This window comes from Tinamus guttatus, unplaced genomic scaffold, assembly GCF_059628265.1.
Source record: "Tinamus guttatus ecotype Peru unplaced genomic scaffold, ASM5962826v1 Tinamus_guttatus_pri_ptg000058l, whole genome shotgun sequence".
NCBI classification, from domain to species: domain Eukaryota; kingdom Metazoa; phylum Chordata; class Aves; order Tinamiformes; family Tinamidae; genus Tinamus; species Tinamus guttatus.
In genome coordinates this window covers 2,454,567-2,466,920 of record NW_028288592.1, presented here as the reverse complement: position 1 = coordinate 2,466,920, position 12,354 = coordinate 2,454,567, and positions in this window count along the sequence as shown.

Genomic DNA, 12,354 nt, shown 5'->3' with positions numbered 1-12,354 from the left:
ATTAGCTCTGAGAAACAAGGGCTTTGAGAGTCATCGCCCACACATCTGTGGTCTGCCCCAAGCTGGCAGAGACCCCTTAAAAGGGAAAAGAAAATGCAGGATTGATGGCATCTCCAGTATCTTGGAAAAGAGCAAAGGAAAAGGAATACGATGCTGCTATTTGATGTATGAAAATCTTGTGACATGCTTTTTCCTACCACGTAAGCTTCTGTTCTTCCTGGGCTCTTAACCACTTCTAAACAGTTCCAAGCAGGAAGCTTCTGTTTTTCATTTGAATTTGCATCAACAGAGATTGCATGAGCAGAGATTAATCCTAAGCTTGGTGGAATCCAATAAAAGAAAAACTCATCGTGAAGGAGTTTAGAGGCTGATCTAAAAGTGGAGGTGGGTGTCTACACAGTGGGAAATACGGAGCCTGGCTTGGGTGTTCGTGTACCCCTAGAAGGTAACCCAAAATCCTGAGTAAAACAAGAAGGAAGCTTCTTACTTGCTCAGGGAGAGCAAAAACACCTTGGAGGAGTGCTCACGTTAGGGCCAGCTAATGAGAAATGCTAATTAAATCTTTCCCTTTTCTACAGTGTAGGTGCCTGGAGTAAGGCTGCAACAGAGATGACTGCACACTTGGGATTCAGAACCGCAAACCCTCTAACGAGGTTTGACACCCACAGATCATCTTTGAAGCTCTGTTTATGCTACTAATTAAAAAGGGACCATGGGCCAATGCTGGGCCTCAAATGGCAAAAACCGGCTCAGGTCCATGCAGCTGAGGGGCAGCTCCCTCTGGAACAGATTTATCTTGGAGACAGTTACCTGAAGCAGGCTAAAAGGGAGCCAGAGTGTGGATTAATGTTTTAGTATTGCATGTGATGGGTGGCCCAGTGCTTAACTTAAGTTCCTGCCCCTCTTACTTAGTAGTAGAAACATGCGCCCAAAAAAGAGGCAGGACTCTAAGCCTTAAAATTGCCCAAGAAATGACCTTTATAGAGCAGTCTGTGGTTACAAAGCTTCCTGGAGAAGTGGTAGCTCTGGCTTTTAGAAGCCCTTATGTCCCCAAGGAGTGTCATTAACACTATATTCCCTTCACCTCTCCCACTGAACTGGGCAGAGGAGACCCCCAGAAGCTTTGGGCTGGAGCTGGAACACAAGCTGCAGCACAACTTCCAAGGCTAGTGGTTAAAGAAAAGTAAAGTCTGTGTTTTGTTTTGCTTCTCTGGAGACTATTTCTGTGTTTTACATTATACAGTTATTGAATGTAGAAATTGCCATGCAGTTTCAATGCCTACAGTGTTTTTTATTATTAGCTCTATCTCTAAAAAATAAACTTCAAAAATTCCTTCAAAAAACCATGTTACCATAAAGCAGTCGCAAATGTAGGTACAAGATGTAGATGCAGACTGTGCATGTATCACACAAAAGACCGTGTTCTGTAGGAGAATCTGAAAAGCATCTGCTGCAATAGTCCTTTTCACTGCCGCTTCCCTGGAAAAGGCTGCATCTGCTAGATGTATTCAGCATAATAAGCCTTTATGCAGATATTAATAACTAACATCAGCAGACAGACCCTGTGGTTTTTTTCTGGTTTTGTTCTGGCCATGACTTACAGGACTGGTAATTATTCTTTCAAAACGTGACCAGAAGAGGGAAGATCATGGAAGGGAAAATTAGCTGTCTTAAACCCTAATATTAATTGCCTCAGGGTTTTGTTGCTATACTTAAAGCCATGTGCCAAATGGATACGTTGCTTTGTATTGCTTTGCAGATGAAGACTGGAGTGTAATAGCCAAGAGCAAAAACACTCATCTACAAATATTTTGCAAATACTTTTGCTGAGTACTTTTTTAAAAAAAGATACACTCAGTTTTCAGAGGTATTCAGTTTGCATTGGCTTTGAAGAGTTTCCCAAATAGATAAATAAATAAATGAAAATTACTACCTGGCAAAATGATACACAGACAACTCTGGATCTAAATCAGGCTAATATAACTGAGCTGCTGCTGATCATGGGTATGTCACTTAGCATGGTCCCAACTGTTTTTTAAATAAAGCCATGTTCAGCCAAAGCACCAGGTAAATGATTCATCAGTCAGAAGAACAATGAACTTGAAGTCGTTTTCGGTTTTGGTTGTGATAGTTCTGAAGTCAGGGGCACCAGCCACTGCTGGGACATCAGGAAACTTTCTGCCAGTGCAGTCGCCTACCTCTCCAAAAGGTGGAGGTGTCACAAGCAGAAGATCATGGAACTTTACAACTTAAAACAGCATGTTGTGCAGTATAGTTGCTCTGTTTGTAGGAAACTCTTAGTAGAATTCCATGGAAACAACAACCTACGCTGTGCACAGTCCTAGACCGTTTAGTGCCCAAGATATCTTCCATAGCCAGATCAGCCTCTTTCCTCCCAGGGAGGACTTCCATACAGGCCACCACCACTGGAGTGACTATCACACAGGCTGTGATGGAAGGACACCTCAAGCAATAAGTAAGAGTTCTCTAATTCACCTGAGAGCATTCTCTGCTCCGATTTTGTTGGGCTGGATGGTGTGGGGTTGAGTTAAGTTCATTTGGTTCAATGACTCCATGCTGATTAAAGTCTTTCCTATATTCTACAAATACCCACTTACCTCATTATTGACCTGTCTTAGCTGAGTGTCTGTGAAGTCATGTAGTCAGGATCTGATGTGCTCAGGAGAAAGAGATCAAATACTTTCCTGCTAAAGCTTTCCTTAGTTATTAATCTTTCTCACTAGTGCCTTGCTTTTTAGTTCTGCAATTTAAGAAAAGTCATCCACCATCTTGGTCATATAGGCAAAATAGTTCAGGAAGTCATGGCAGTAATTAAAATAAATCTCCAAGAAAACTAGAAGGCAAAAATTTAGAAATGAACAGCAAATACTAGTCTCCAGAAAGATGAATGAAATGGAGATCCAATTACATACATTTGACTGTTATTTTTCAATGGCAAGAACTGATGAAGTAGGAATGTAGTGAAGTTCTTCAAGTTTATCATATGGCATATCCCAAGCATCATCAGACATTCTTTCAGTATTAAACTTTCGTAGTTCAAACCATTTTATCAGACGCACGCAAAGTAGATTTGCCAGTAAAACAGGAAGCTGCCCTCAGGATATATTTTTGAACATTTATTCAAGATGTATTTTCAATGCTGTTTCAGCTTTCCTTCTTAGATATTGGCAGAAGCATTATTGCTTTTGCTGCAGATAAGCAAGTCTCTCTAATCGCTTCAGATGCCAGAGAAACCAATGCTGTGAAGATACAGTTGCAAAAATAGTTTAGCGAGCATGTACTTCATGAAATGAACATTGGATAGATGTCGTTTCACCACACGCAAGGGACATGAACTTCTGGTTTAAAGCAGCAGAGACAGTCCTACCAATCCGACTCTTCAGAATAATGATTGTGTTGGAATATAACTGAGAAAGCTCTTGAACAGCGCTGGTAGCTTTGCTATTCAAGAAAGCATGAAAATATGTGCCTAACATTGAGCACAATGTATATTTAATTAAGAAGCACTTAATTGCATCCCCGGACAGTCTGTTCTGAATCTGGGCCATCTGAATAGCTCATGCTGATTTCCAGTTCTCAAATGATTTTCAAATGCTGCTTTTTAAAAAACTGAGGGCCATCTCCTTTACTGAGATAAATCCACTTATTTCAGCAGACTTCAACCAAGCTGCTGATCTGAATATCTGGCTTTGAGTTTCTTCGTAGACATAAAATAAAATTTCTTTTTCTCTGATGGAAACCAGAGTCTGTATTAAGATTCCTTTCTTTGTTTGTCCATCCCACATAACCCAAACCCCTTGCTGTGAGAGAGCCTCAGTGTGCTGCATTAATGGTGATTAGTTAAGCTATTTAGCAGACAGTTTAGAGAGAACAGTGGCTGTTCTTGCCATTTTACAAAAGAGGTCAGGGGTGCAAATGGTTCTGTCCAAGTCTCATGCAAGTCTCATGACTTTCAGGCCTGTGCTAAATACTCTGGCTTCTGGAAAACCGCATTTGCATCAGAGGCTGCCACTGAACAACCACACAGTGTCTACACCTGTGAGCCTCTTCATAAATCATACCCAAATTTGCAAGACAGGTTGAGCTCTCTCTGCCATGCACGCTAGGCCAGTGAGAATATATATCAACAGTTTTTTCTGCAGTCCCAGATTTTCTTTTGCAATTAGTAATTAGCTCAGTTGCCTGCTAGCCTAATTTTCACCCATGAAAATAAATCTTGAAATGGAGGTGCTACACAGGTCTGTCACTTTGTTTTTATAGTGGAAAAAAAGAGAAAACTTCATGGACAACTCTCGAACCTTCCGTGCGTGTGAATGCACATGGCTCTAAATCTTCAATCCATTTCTTTGTGGCAAGCTTGGAAATATGTATAATCTACACTACTACAGTAGCACAAAGCTGAGAGCTGTAGCCACTCTGTACTTTTTCTCACGCTAGGACCACTTTGTGTGGCTAATTACATGATGGGAATAAAATGCAGCACACTGGGTATTTACACCTCCGTACAGGTAGGGCTGTTTTGCTCCTGGTTGCTCTTACTTAACACCAAGAAAACCTAAACTAGCCTTTGAATATATAACTGACTAAAAATACCTGCTTCCTACCTTGCAGCAATATGAACATATAGTAGGTTCTGAAACCATTTTTAAGTGCAGCCTGGAAACAAAACCCTTTTTTTCTTGAACTCTCAAGAGATTATAAACTTGTATATAGCAGACTGTGGAAACTAGCTTTCAAAATCAAAAAAAAAAAAAAAAGAAAATATACTCTGAATCTATGTGCAGGTCATTTATGTTCTTGTTCATTTTATAGAACCTGTTCTCTAAAGATATTTGCAACCAAAAGGACACTACTAGAGTTTGGGGGGTAAAAAAAAAAAAAAAAAAAAAGTTAAACAATATTCTGTTGGCATAAACAGGTTTTGTTAAGTACTAGAACATGATAAAATCAGTAAATCACCTCCCTGATTTTAAGTGCATTTTGAAAGAAAGCACAAGACTCTGCAGTTATCTTTTCACAGCTCAAGGGAAAAGCTCCCTCCCTTCCTTTCACACCAGCTATTCTTGACTCCTAAATTGTCTTCCTGCTTCCTCCCTCTTAGATTTCATGTTTAAAGCTGCAGAAAGTTAAGATAAACAGGAGCTGTTACACCAACATATGACTCAGTAATATTACAGAACTTTATTTTTTATTTTTTTACTAGTGAGATTACTAGTGTTTCAGGGGATAATTATGTTTTTAAAAACATAAACAGCTGTCCATGGATGCTTTAATTAGAAGTGATGTGCTCACAAGAGATCTCTGCAGTCTTGTTCTTTAAGGAGATGCCTGTCAGACAAGCTATACATGACTTTCGGATTTCATTATCTTCATCAACATACCTTGCATTTATGTAGTGTCTCTCAACTGATCCCGCAGCTGATATATGTGCACACACGCAATACCATGGAAGGGTGAGCAATCTGTTGTTGGCAGAGTATAAAACAACAAAGACTAGTTTTATGAAATGTGTCCCAGGATCTCTAATGTTCACTCAGGATAAACAGGAACTTTTAAAGCTTTGTGCAGGCAGTGCATGAGTAAACTGCTCTACATTTTGTTTTTCCTAAGAATTGGAGGAAGGGTAAATACCCACAGATTTGAAGGTTTTGATTTTTACCACCTGATACTTAAAATATATGTCTCCTTCCCATAGGGTACAGGGTTTTTAGAGCAGTCTTATTCTGCCAAACTCAATGGGAATACTAAAGATGAAATTTGCCTCAGTGCATGTCTGCAAACGAAATAAATCACATTTCCTTTAGGGAAGGGAGTAACTTGTCAAACATCTGAGGAAAATGAAGTAGATAATTGTTTCTAAAATAATATATACCCTGATGATATTCAATTGACTGTAATAAAACACATCTAGTCCTGAGCAGTAATAGCTAAAGTATATGCATCTTTTTGGGCACCTAGCAAATATTTTCCAACACTGAATGCCATCAGAAAAACCCAAAAGTAGGAGACTTTCTGCATTTGATTGCTTATTTTCAATTTAAAGAGAGCTCCTATCAATCACAGCTACAGGAAAAGTGACTTGTTTTGGGTTTTATTCCTTGGAAAAGCTTGTCCTCCTTAAAACTTTTTTTTTTTGTTTACCACGTTAAAGAAAACAACTTCTTAAATTCAAACTCTCTCTCTTTCCCATCTCCTTGTAATCACATTTTATTTTTCAGTGACTCTAGGTTTGTTTGTGAACACTGTGAGCGTGTTCAGTGAATTTTCTTCTTTTTCCTGGAGAAAGACGTTTCCTTGGAAAGAGAGGGAAGAGGACCTTATTCTTTTCTCCTTAATCCCATTTTTCTTTCCTCTCATACTCTGCAGCTGAATGAAGTGAGAGGCAGCTGAGCAAAACTGCAGCTTCTCTTTAGCTTTTCCCAAGGTGGAGAAAAGCTACAACACGGTGCAATAAGGATCAGTACTGCTGCTCGTGCCATGTTCCTGTTTTCCTTTCCCCCTACTCTAACTCCAGTGCAATCCAGTATAGCCGGGCTGCTTCCATGATCACTGTTGCTAGGTGATCCCTTTCCACATCCTCATGCCCAAACTTTAAAGCAGTTTAATGCAAAACCTAGCTAACACATTTCATATCCTGGGTTTCATGTTGCTTATGTCCCCTCTTGATGAGCATTTCTCTGTACCAAGAGTGAATTTGCAATCTTTTTCAGGTTTAGAAAGCCTGAATTCAGGTGAGATCCTTATTTCAGATATGAGTGGCTGCTTTACCTGTTGGTTGGTTGAGGAAAACAATCCAGCCATTCAGAAGAAGTTCTTTAAATTAAATGTTTTATTCGCACTGGCAGACCAGTTCTTAGTTGCCCTGGGAAGACAGCAAAACAACGGTAGGCTGTTTTGGAAATGCCTTTTGGCCTTTTGGACCTTGTGTCTAAGCTAAAACCACAAAAGCAAAGGACATGCTCTGAGTTCAGGGAGCTACAAATCATGCAGGACGCAGTGCTCGCGCTATTGCTTACCCTCTGTTCTTTCAAGCTGGATCCCAGGTGAAGACGCTGATTTACAGAAATGCCGTGTGAATCTGAGATGTCTTGTGGATAGCACGCTTCCTGCTCCAGACAAACCCAGAATGTTTGAACTACAGGACCTATCGTGGACACGGGATTTGGGCTATAAGATTTGTCACTAGTGAGACTGGGTTCTGTCCTTGTGCAAGGAACAGGGAAAAAAGTCTAAGGACCTACATGTCTTCAGTACCATAATCGACAGTTCTTGGTTTATTATGAGCAATGTGTTTTGTAGTATATGTATGTTGATTGCACTGTTGGATGTGCCAACAGTTTATGAGATGGACACAGGTAGTTAGGAAACCCATTGGTGGAGGTAGCAGACAGCTTATTGTCTTTGTTTCCATGACTGCTGAGGTTTCCTTAGTACTATTTGTATTAATTTTAAGTATTTTATATCGAACAGTGTCTAAATTACACAAATCAAGCTCAAACGCCAACGAAGGCAGTTGGCCAAATTTAGCTTTGAAGAGCAATGTTGAAATGCAGAATGAAAAACACTTGCAGCTATGAGAAGATACGTTTTTTGTGCATGATTGTTAAATACAGAATGAGTAAATTGCAACAGCAAAACTGGACACATAGTTTAAATACAGATCAGGGTTTTATTTGTACTTCTTATCCCGTTTAGTTCTCGAAAACAGGTATGAATCACTGCCTGGGCACTTTGATCTAAATCTCTCAAGACAATCTGCTTGGTGGGGGAAATGCAAAGTAGTTTCAGCAGTCAACAGCACTAACATCTGAATAACCCTGTGACATGAACTGTCTGGTCAATATGAGAAGGTGTTTCTGGTGTTTCTATGGCATATCTTGCTACATTAAAATAAAATTTGCTTGTGAAATGTAGTTTATGTGCAAAAGGGACCTTTCCCTTTTGTCTGATTTGGGATGTTTGCCTACAGTGTATGTCTGCACTTCTGTTGCTGTCATGCATTTGCAGTTCAGCCCTAATTAAAATCTAAATCATAACAAACATAAGACATGGAAGATGATAGTTTGGGTATTGTATTTAATTGCTTCATCAAGAAGAGAGAGAAGAACAGACAAGGAAAACAGCTGATTGTCAACAACCATGCCATGCACACAGCTTACTCTTGCCTGGGTCCACTGCCCTCCCCAGTCGATCAGTGACTGGTTGTTACAGATATGCTGATGCTTCTCTATCATCTCTTCTATTTTTTTGATTTTTTTTTGTTGTTCTGTTTCTACTGTTCCTACAAATTAAACATTCTTCTAAATGTGGCACATATCACTAGCGACAGCTTTGGAAGGCAATTTATACATTCAAACATAAATGATTCTGTGTTATCCAAAAGCTACCCATGCACTACTTTGGAAAGGTTTAAACGACATTGAAAGACACAAACACGCTTTGTCTTCTTTTTACTTGTGCTCACCTGTACCATTTATACAATGTGCATAGTAAACATTTTGTGCCTCAAGCACCACAATGGCAATGTCACTGTAGACAACTCCAAGTAAAGGTAAGAGCCAGTAGGCAATGAACCAAGCATTGGAAACTGTGTGGAAATGAGGCCCCAGTGGCAACAGGGGGCACACACGTCATCGTAGATAAGCAGCAGGAAGACATTTGTCCTCAGGTTTTGAGTTTTATCATGTTGCTAGTTTCTATGCTCTGCCAAATTACTATCCTTTTCCATAGCTGTCAATTTGTCATCACTTATTACCACTGTTCTCCACCATAAGAGTACATTTCTCCATGTTTGGTGCCAGCAAATTGTTTGCATCTGATTCTTGGCCTGATGTGTAGTGTTTGTTTCCCTAAAAGTTAAAGAAGTCATTCAAACTTCCCATATTCCTAAAAAGACATAGTTGGGACCTACATTATGTATATGTTAACTGTCTTTGCAAAGGAACAGGTATTGTACGGGAAACAAAACTGTTAACAGAGAAGGGAACCACACATTTTGCTGTATTCAAATATATATATATGTATAGGAATTGAGTTTTCGATCTTAAATTTATTGCACAAAATTATATTAATTGTCTAGCTTATAATATTATAAGAGGTGAGAACCAGAAAAAAAAACACTCAAAAAAATATATTTTTTTTTCCTAGGAAAATATGAAGGAGTTTATTTATTTATTTATTTATTTATTTATTGCATAGGACATTTTTAAAAGGATTTTAAAACCTTACCCTCAAATTCGAAGTCTGACATTAAATCACATTAGATACCACAGTGCGACTCCAGTATGATTGCTTTGATTTTACTATAATATATGCTAAATTAGAGGTAAATCCGCAAGACATTCCAGTTTTGATCCATAACTTGATTATTTTGCTGAATATTAAAAGTAGATTTTTTTTCCTGGATTTGTCCTGGGGAACTTCCTGCATCTAGCTAAGGCATTTAAAGTATGAATGTAGTCTCCAGATGTAGTCACCACAGGGTTTGTACACATCAGGAAGGTATTTCAAGTGTTCTGACATGTTCACTCCGTTGAACATCAAGTATTTACATTCCCACCTCGGTTTCCTCACCTAGATATTAACAATTAGAGGTGACGAATCTTGGTCTTATTATTGCATATTCAGATTTTGTGTTAAGTAAGTGAAGTGTTCTATCAGAGTGACAAATCTCATGTAGACAGAGTATGACTGGATAAGAAAATGGAAAGTGGAACAGCTGTCAAATGCTATAAAAACTTAATTTTGCTTGGAGAGTTCAAAGCAATAAATGGTAGATGGGATTTGGGAAAGCAAGAGCTTGCAGAAATGCATAATGCATGATGTTAATAGAAGTGAAAGTACCATAGATTAATAGACGCCCAAAAAGAATCATTTTTAGGAAGTGGAAGAGGAAAAAAAGACAAACTATCCGACACGAAGTAGCTCCAGGGCAGGAGGAGAGCAGTTGAGATTTGACTTGAGTAAGTAATGAAAAACAATAGATTTTCCTGCATTACGAGAGAGAAGGAGGGTTGAATGATTTTTTGAGAAAAGATAGTACTGGAATTTTTAACTCTCCTTTAGAAGACTGGCCATAGAAAATAAAACCTCTTGTACCTATGTTAATACAAATTCAGAAAACTTAGTCTGAAGAAGGTGTCAAGACGTAGGAGACCAACACAGACAGTCCTTGGAATTAGCACAAGAAGTTAATAATGAGGTGAAAGCCTTTGTGCTATGATTTTTGTTTCAAAAATCACATTTCTCCATCCATTTTGCCTCAGTTTTCCAGATGCTTTTCCATGAAGGTGATTTTTGGCTGCTTTCAAACATATGCAAAAAATAATTTCCCTATCCTGGTTATAACGCTCCTTCTGTATAACAAATAACAAAAGTTATCTTGTTGAGGATGAATTCCTTATGTGGCTATATGAGTTCATTGTTACATTTCTATTTGAAATGTCATATGATTGATGCTGTTTTTTTCTTTTTTTTTCTGTTTTGTGATTTTTATTTGAGGTGTATTTTGGCATTCATCCTCAAATATATACTGTTCATGCCTAGAATTTGGGTTTGGAAATTACTCTTCCCTGGCCTAAAACCGACTTTCTTAGGGCCAGGTTATGCCTGGAGACTACCTGCAGCAACGATTCTACAAGGTAACATGAAGGGCAAACAGCAATACAGAGGCCTTTGTATGCGTAGATAATCCATGGCTATTGACACATGGAAAAATTGGGTTGTAATTGGAAAGTGTAAGTAAGTCCCATGCTAAGAACAGCTCTTTCCAGGGCTAGAGTCATAAATAGGAAAACACTTCATACTCTTCTTGTTTCCTCTTCAAGGTGGTGCACTTAGACCATGTTTGAGACAAGACACCTGTGTCTGGATCCTCACAAAGACTGGGGTTGAATGTACTTATCTAGCTCCGCTTTAGGATTTTTCAGAAGGGAAATGTTCATCTCCAGCTACTGTTCAGTCACCACTCCTCCTTCCACAGATCATCTATAGCAGGATTCTGCTATGTCATGTTGATGTCTAAGCTGATCAGCTATATTTCCTCTATACTCTGTGAAGAGAAACAGGCTCTTCTGTAATACGATTCATCTCATCTTAAGACTGACATGTAGGAACCCATTCTGTTCTTTTTCAGGAGACAAGATTGTTTACTATAATAGTTCTTGATCTGACTTGTGAAAGACAAATTCATCTACTGGTAGGCATATGGAGAAGCATTTTACAGTGATTAGTCTCATTTGAGAGTGGTAGAACTATTTATAAAGAAAATGTTTCTAACCAGTGTACAGATCCAGACCTGGACTTTGAATTGAAGTAGTTGATCTAATGTAGATTAAATGATCTTGAATATATTACTTCTAAACAACAGAGACTGACTTTTTAGCTCATAAAGCCCTCTTCTGTGCCCACAGTATTTTCATTTCTTGAATTTTATGTGATAGGGTTTGATCAGAAAATGTTTATATATTTTAGGATGTTATATTAAGCAGTGCAGTGCCTCAAACAGCTCTACAGGACAGAAGTACTCTGTACATCAGTTTATTTTTACTGCTAGTCAGATGGTATTCGATGACATGATAGTACACCTTGTACTTGCCAAAATGTTGTGGAAAGGCAGTGCCTGAAGGGGTAATAGAAATGTTATTTAAAAAAAAATCTCTACACCATGTTTGTGAAAGACTTTTGCATGAGGAAAAATATTTTTTCTGTCACAAAGGGTAATTAGTAACACATGTAAGAGGTACCAACATTGTAGAGATTTCTTTTAATGGCCATGTTCCCATATCCGTAAGAAAATACAAGATATAAACTTACGGTTCACCAGTAGTCTAACCTAATTCTAGCAGCTGTTGGTGCAGAAATATGGTTTTTCACAGGCCAAAAGTCTTTTGGATTCTCTGGAGTGCCTAGAGCATTTTTGAAACCTGTATTAAAGTGAAAGAGTAGAACTAGAGCGTAGGCTTCGAAGTGACGACTCAGCCACTCCCTAGCTTTGACAGAAGAGTTCATTTCCAAGAGAGGTTATCTTGGTATAAGAAACTGTTCATCAAAAATGAACTGGATTAGATCTCTAATCATGAGACTCTTCTAAAGACCTGTCAGTAGCATAACTGTTACTAGTTAGAAACTGTGACACAAAGCCAAAATCTGACATCCTTGCTGAAAAACTAGGCACCAGGACCTTCAGACAGTCAATAACTTGGATGTGGAGTAATTTACAACACCAAAAAAGCTACCTCCTCTCTTCCATCTTGGTTTAGGTGGCTTCATCTGCTTTCACTAGGAGGTTTATCACTTATCAGTGATCAGCAGTATTACAGATGTCTCTTTGCA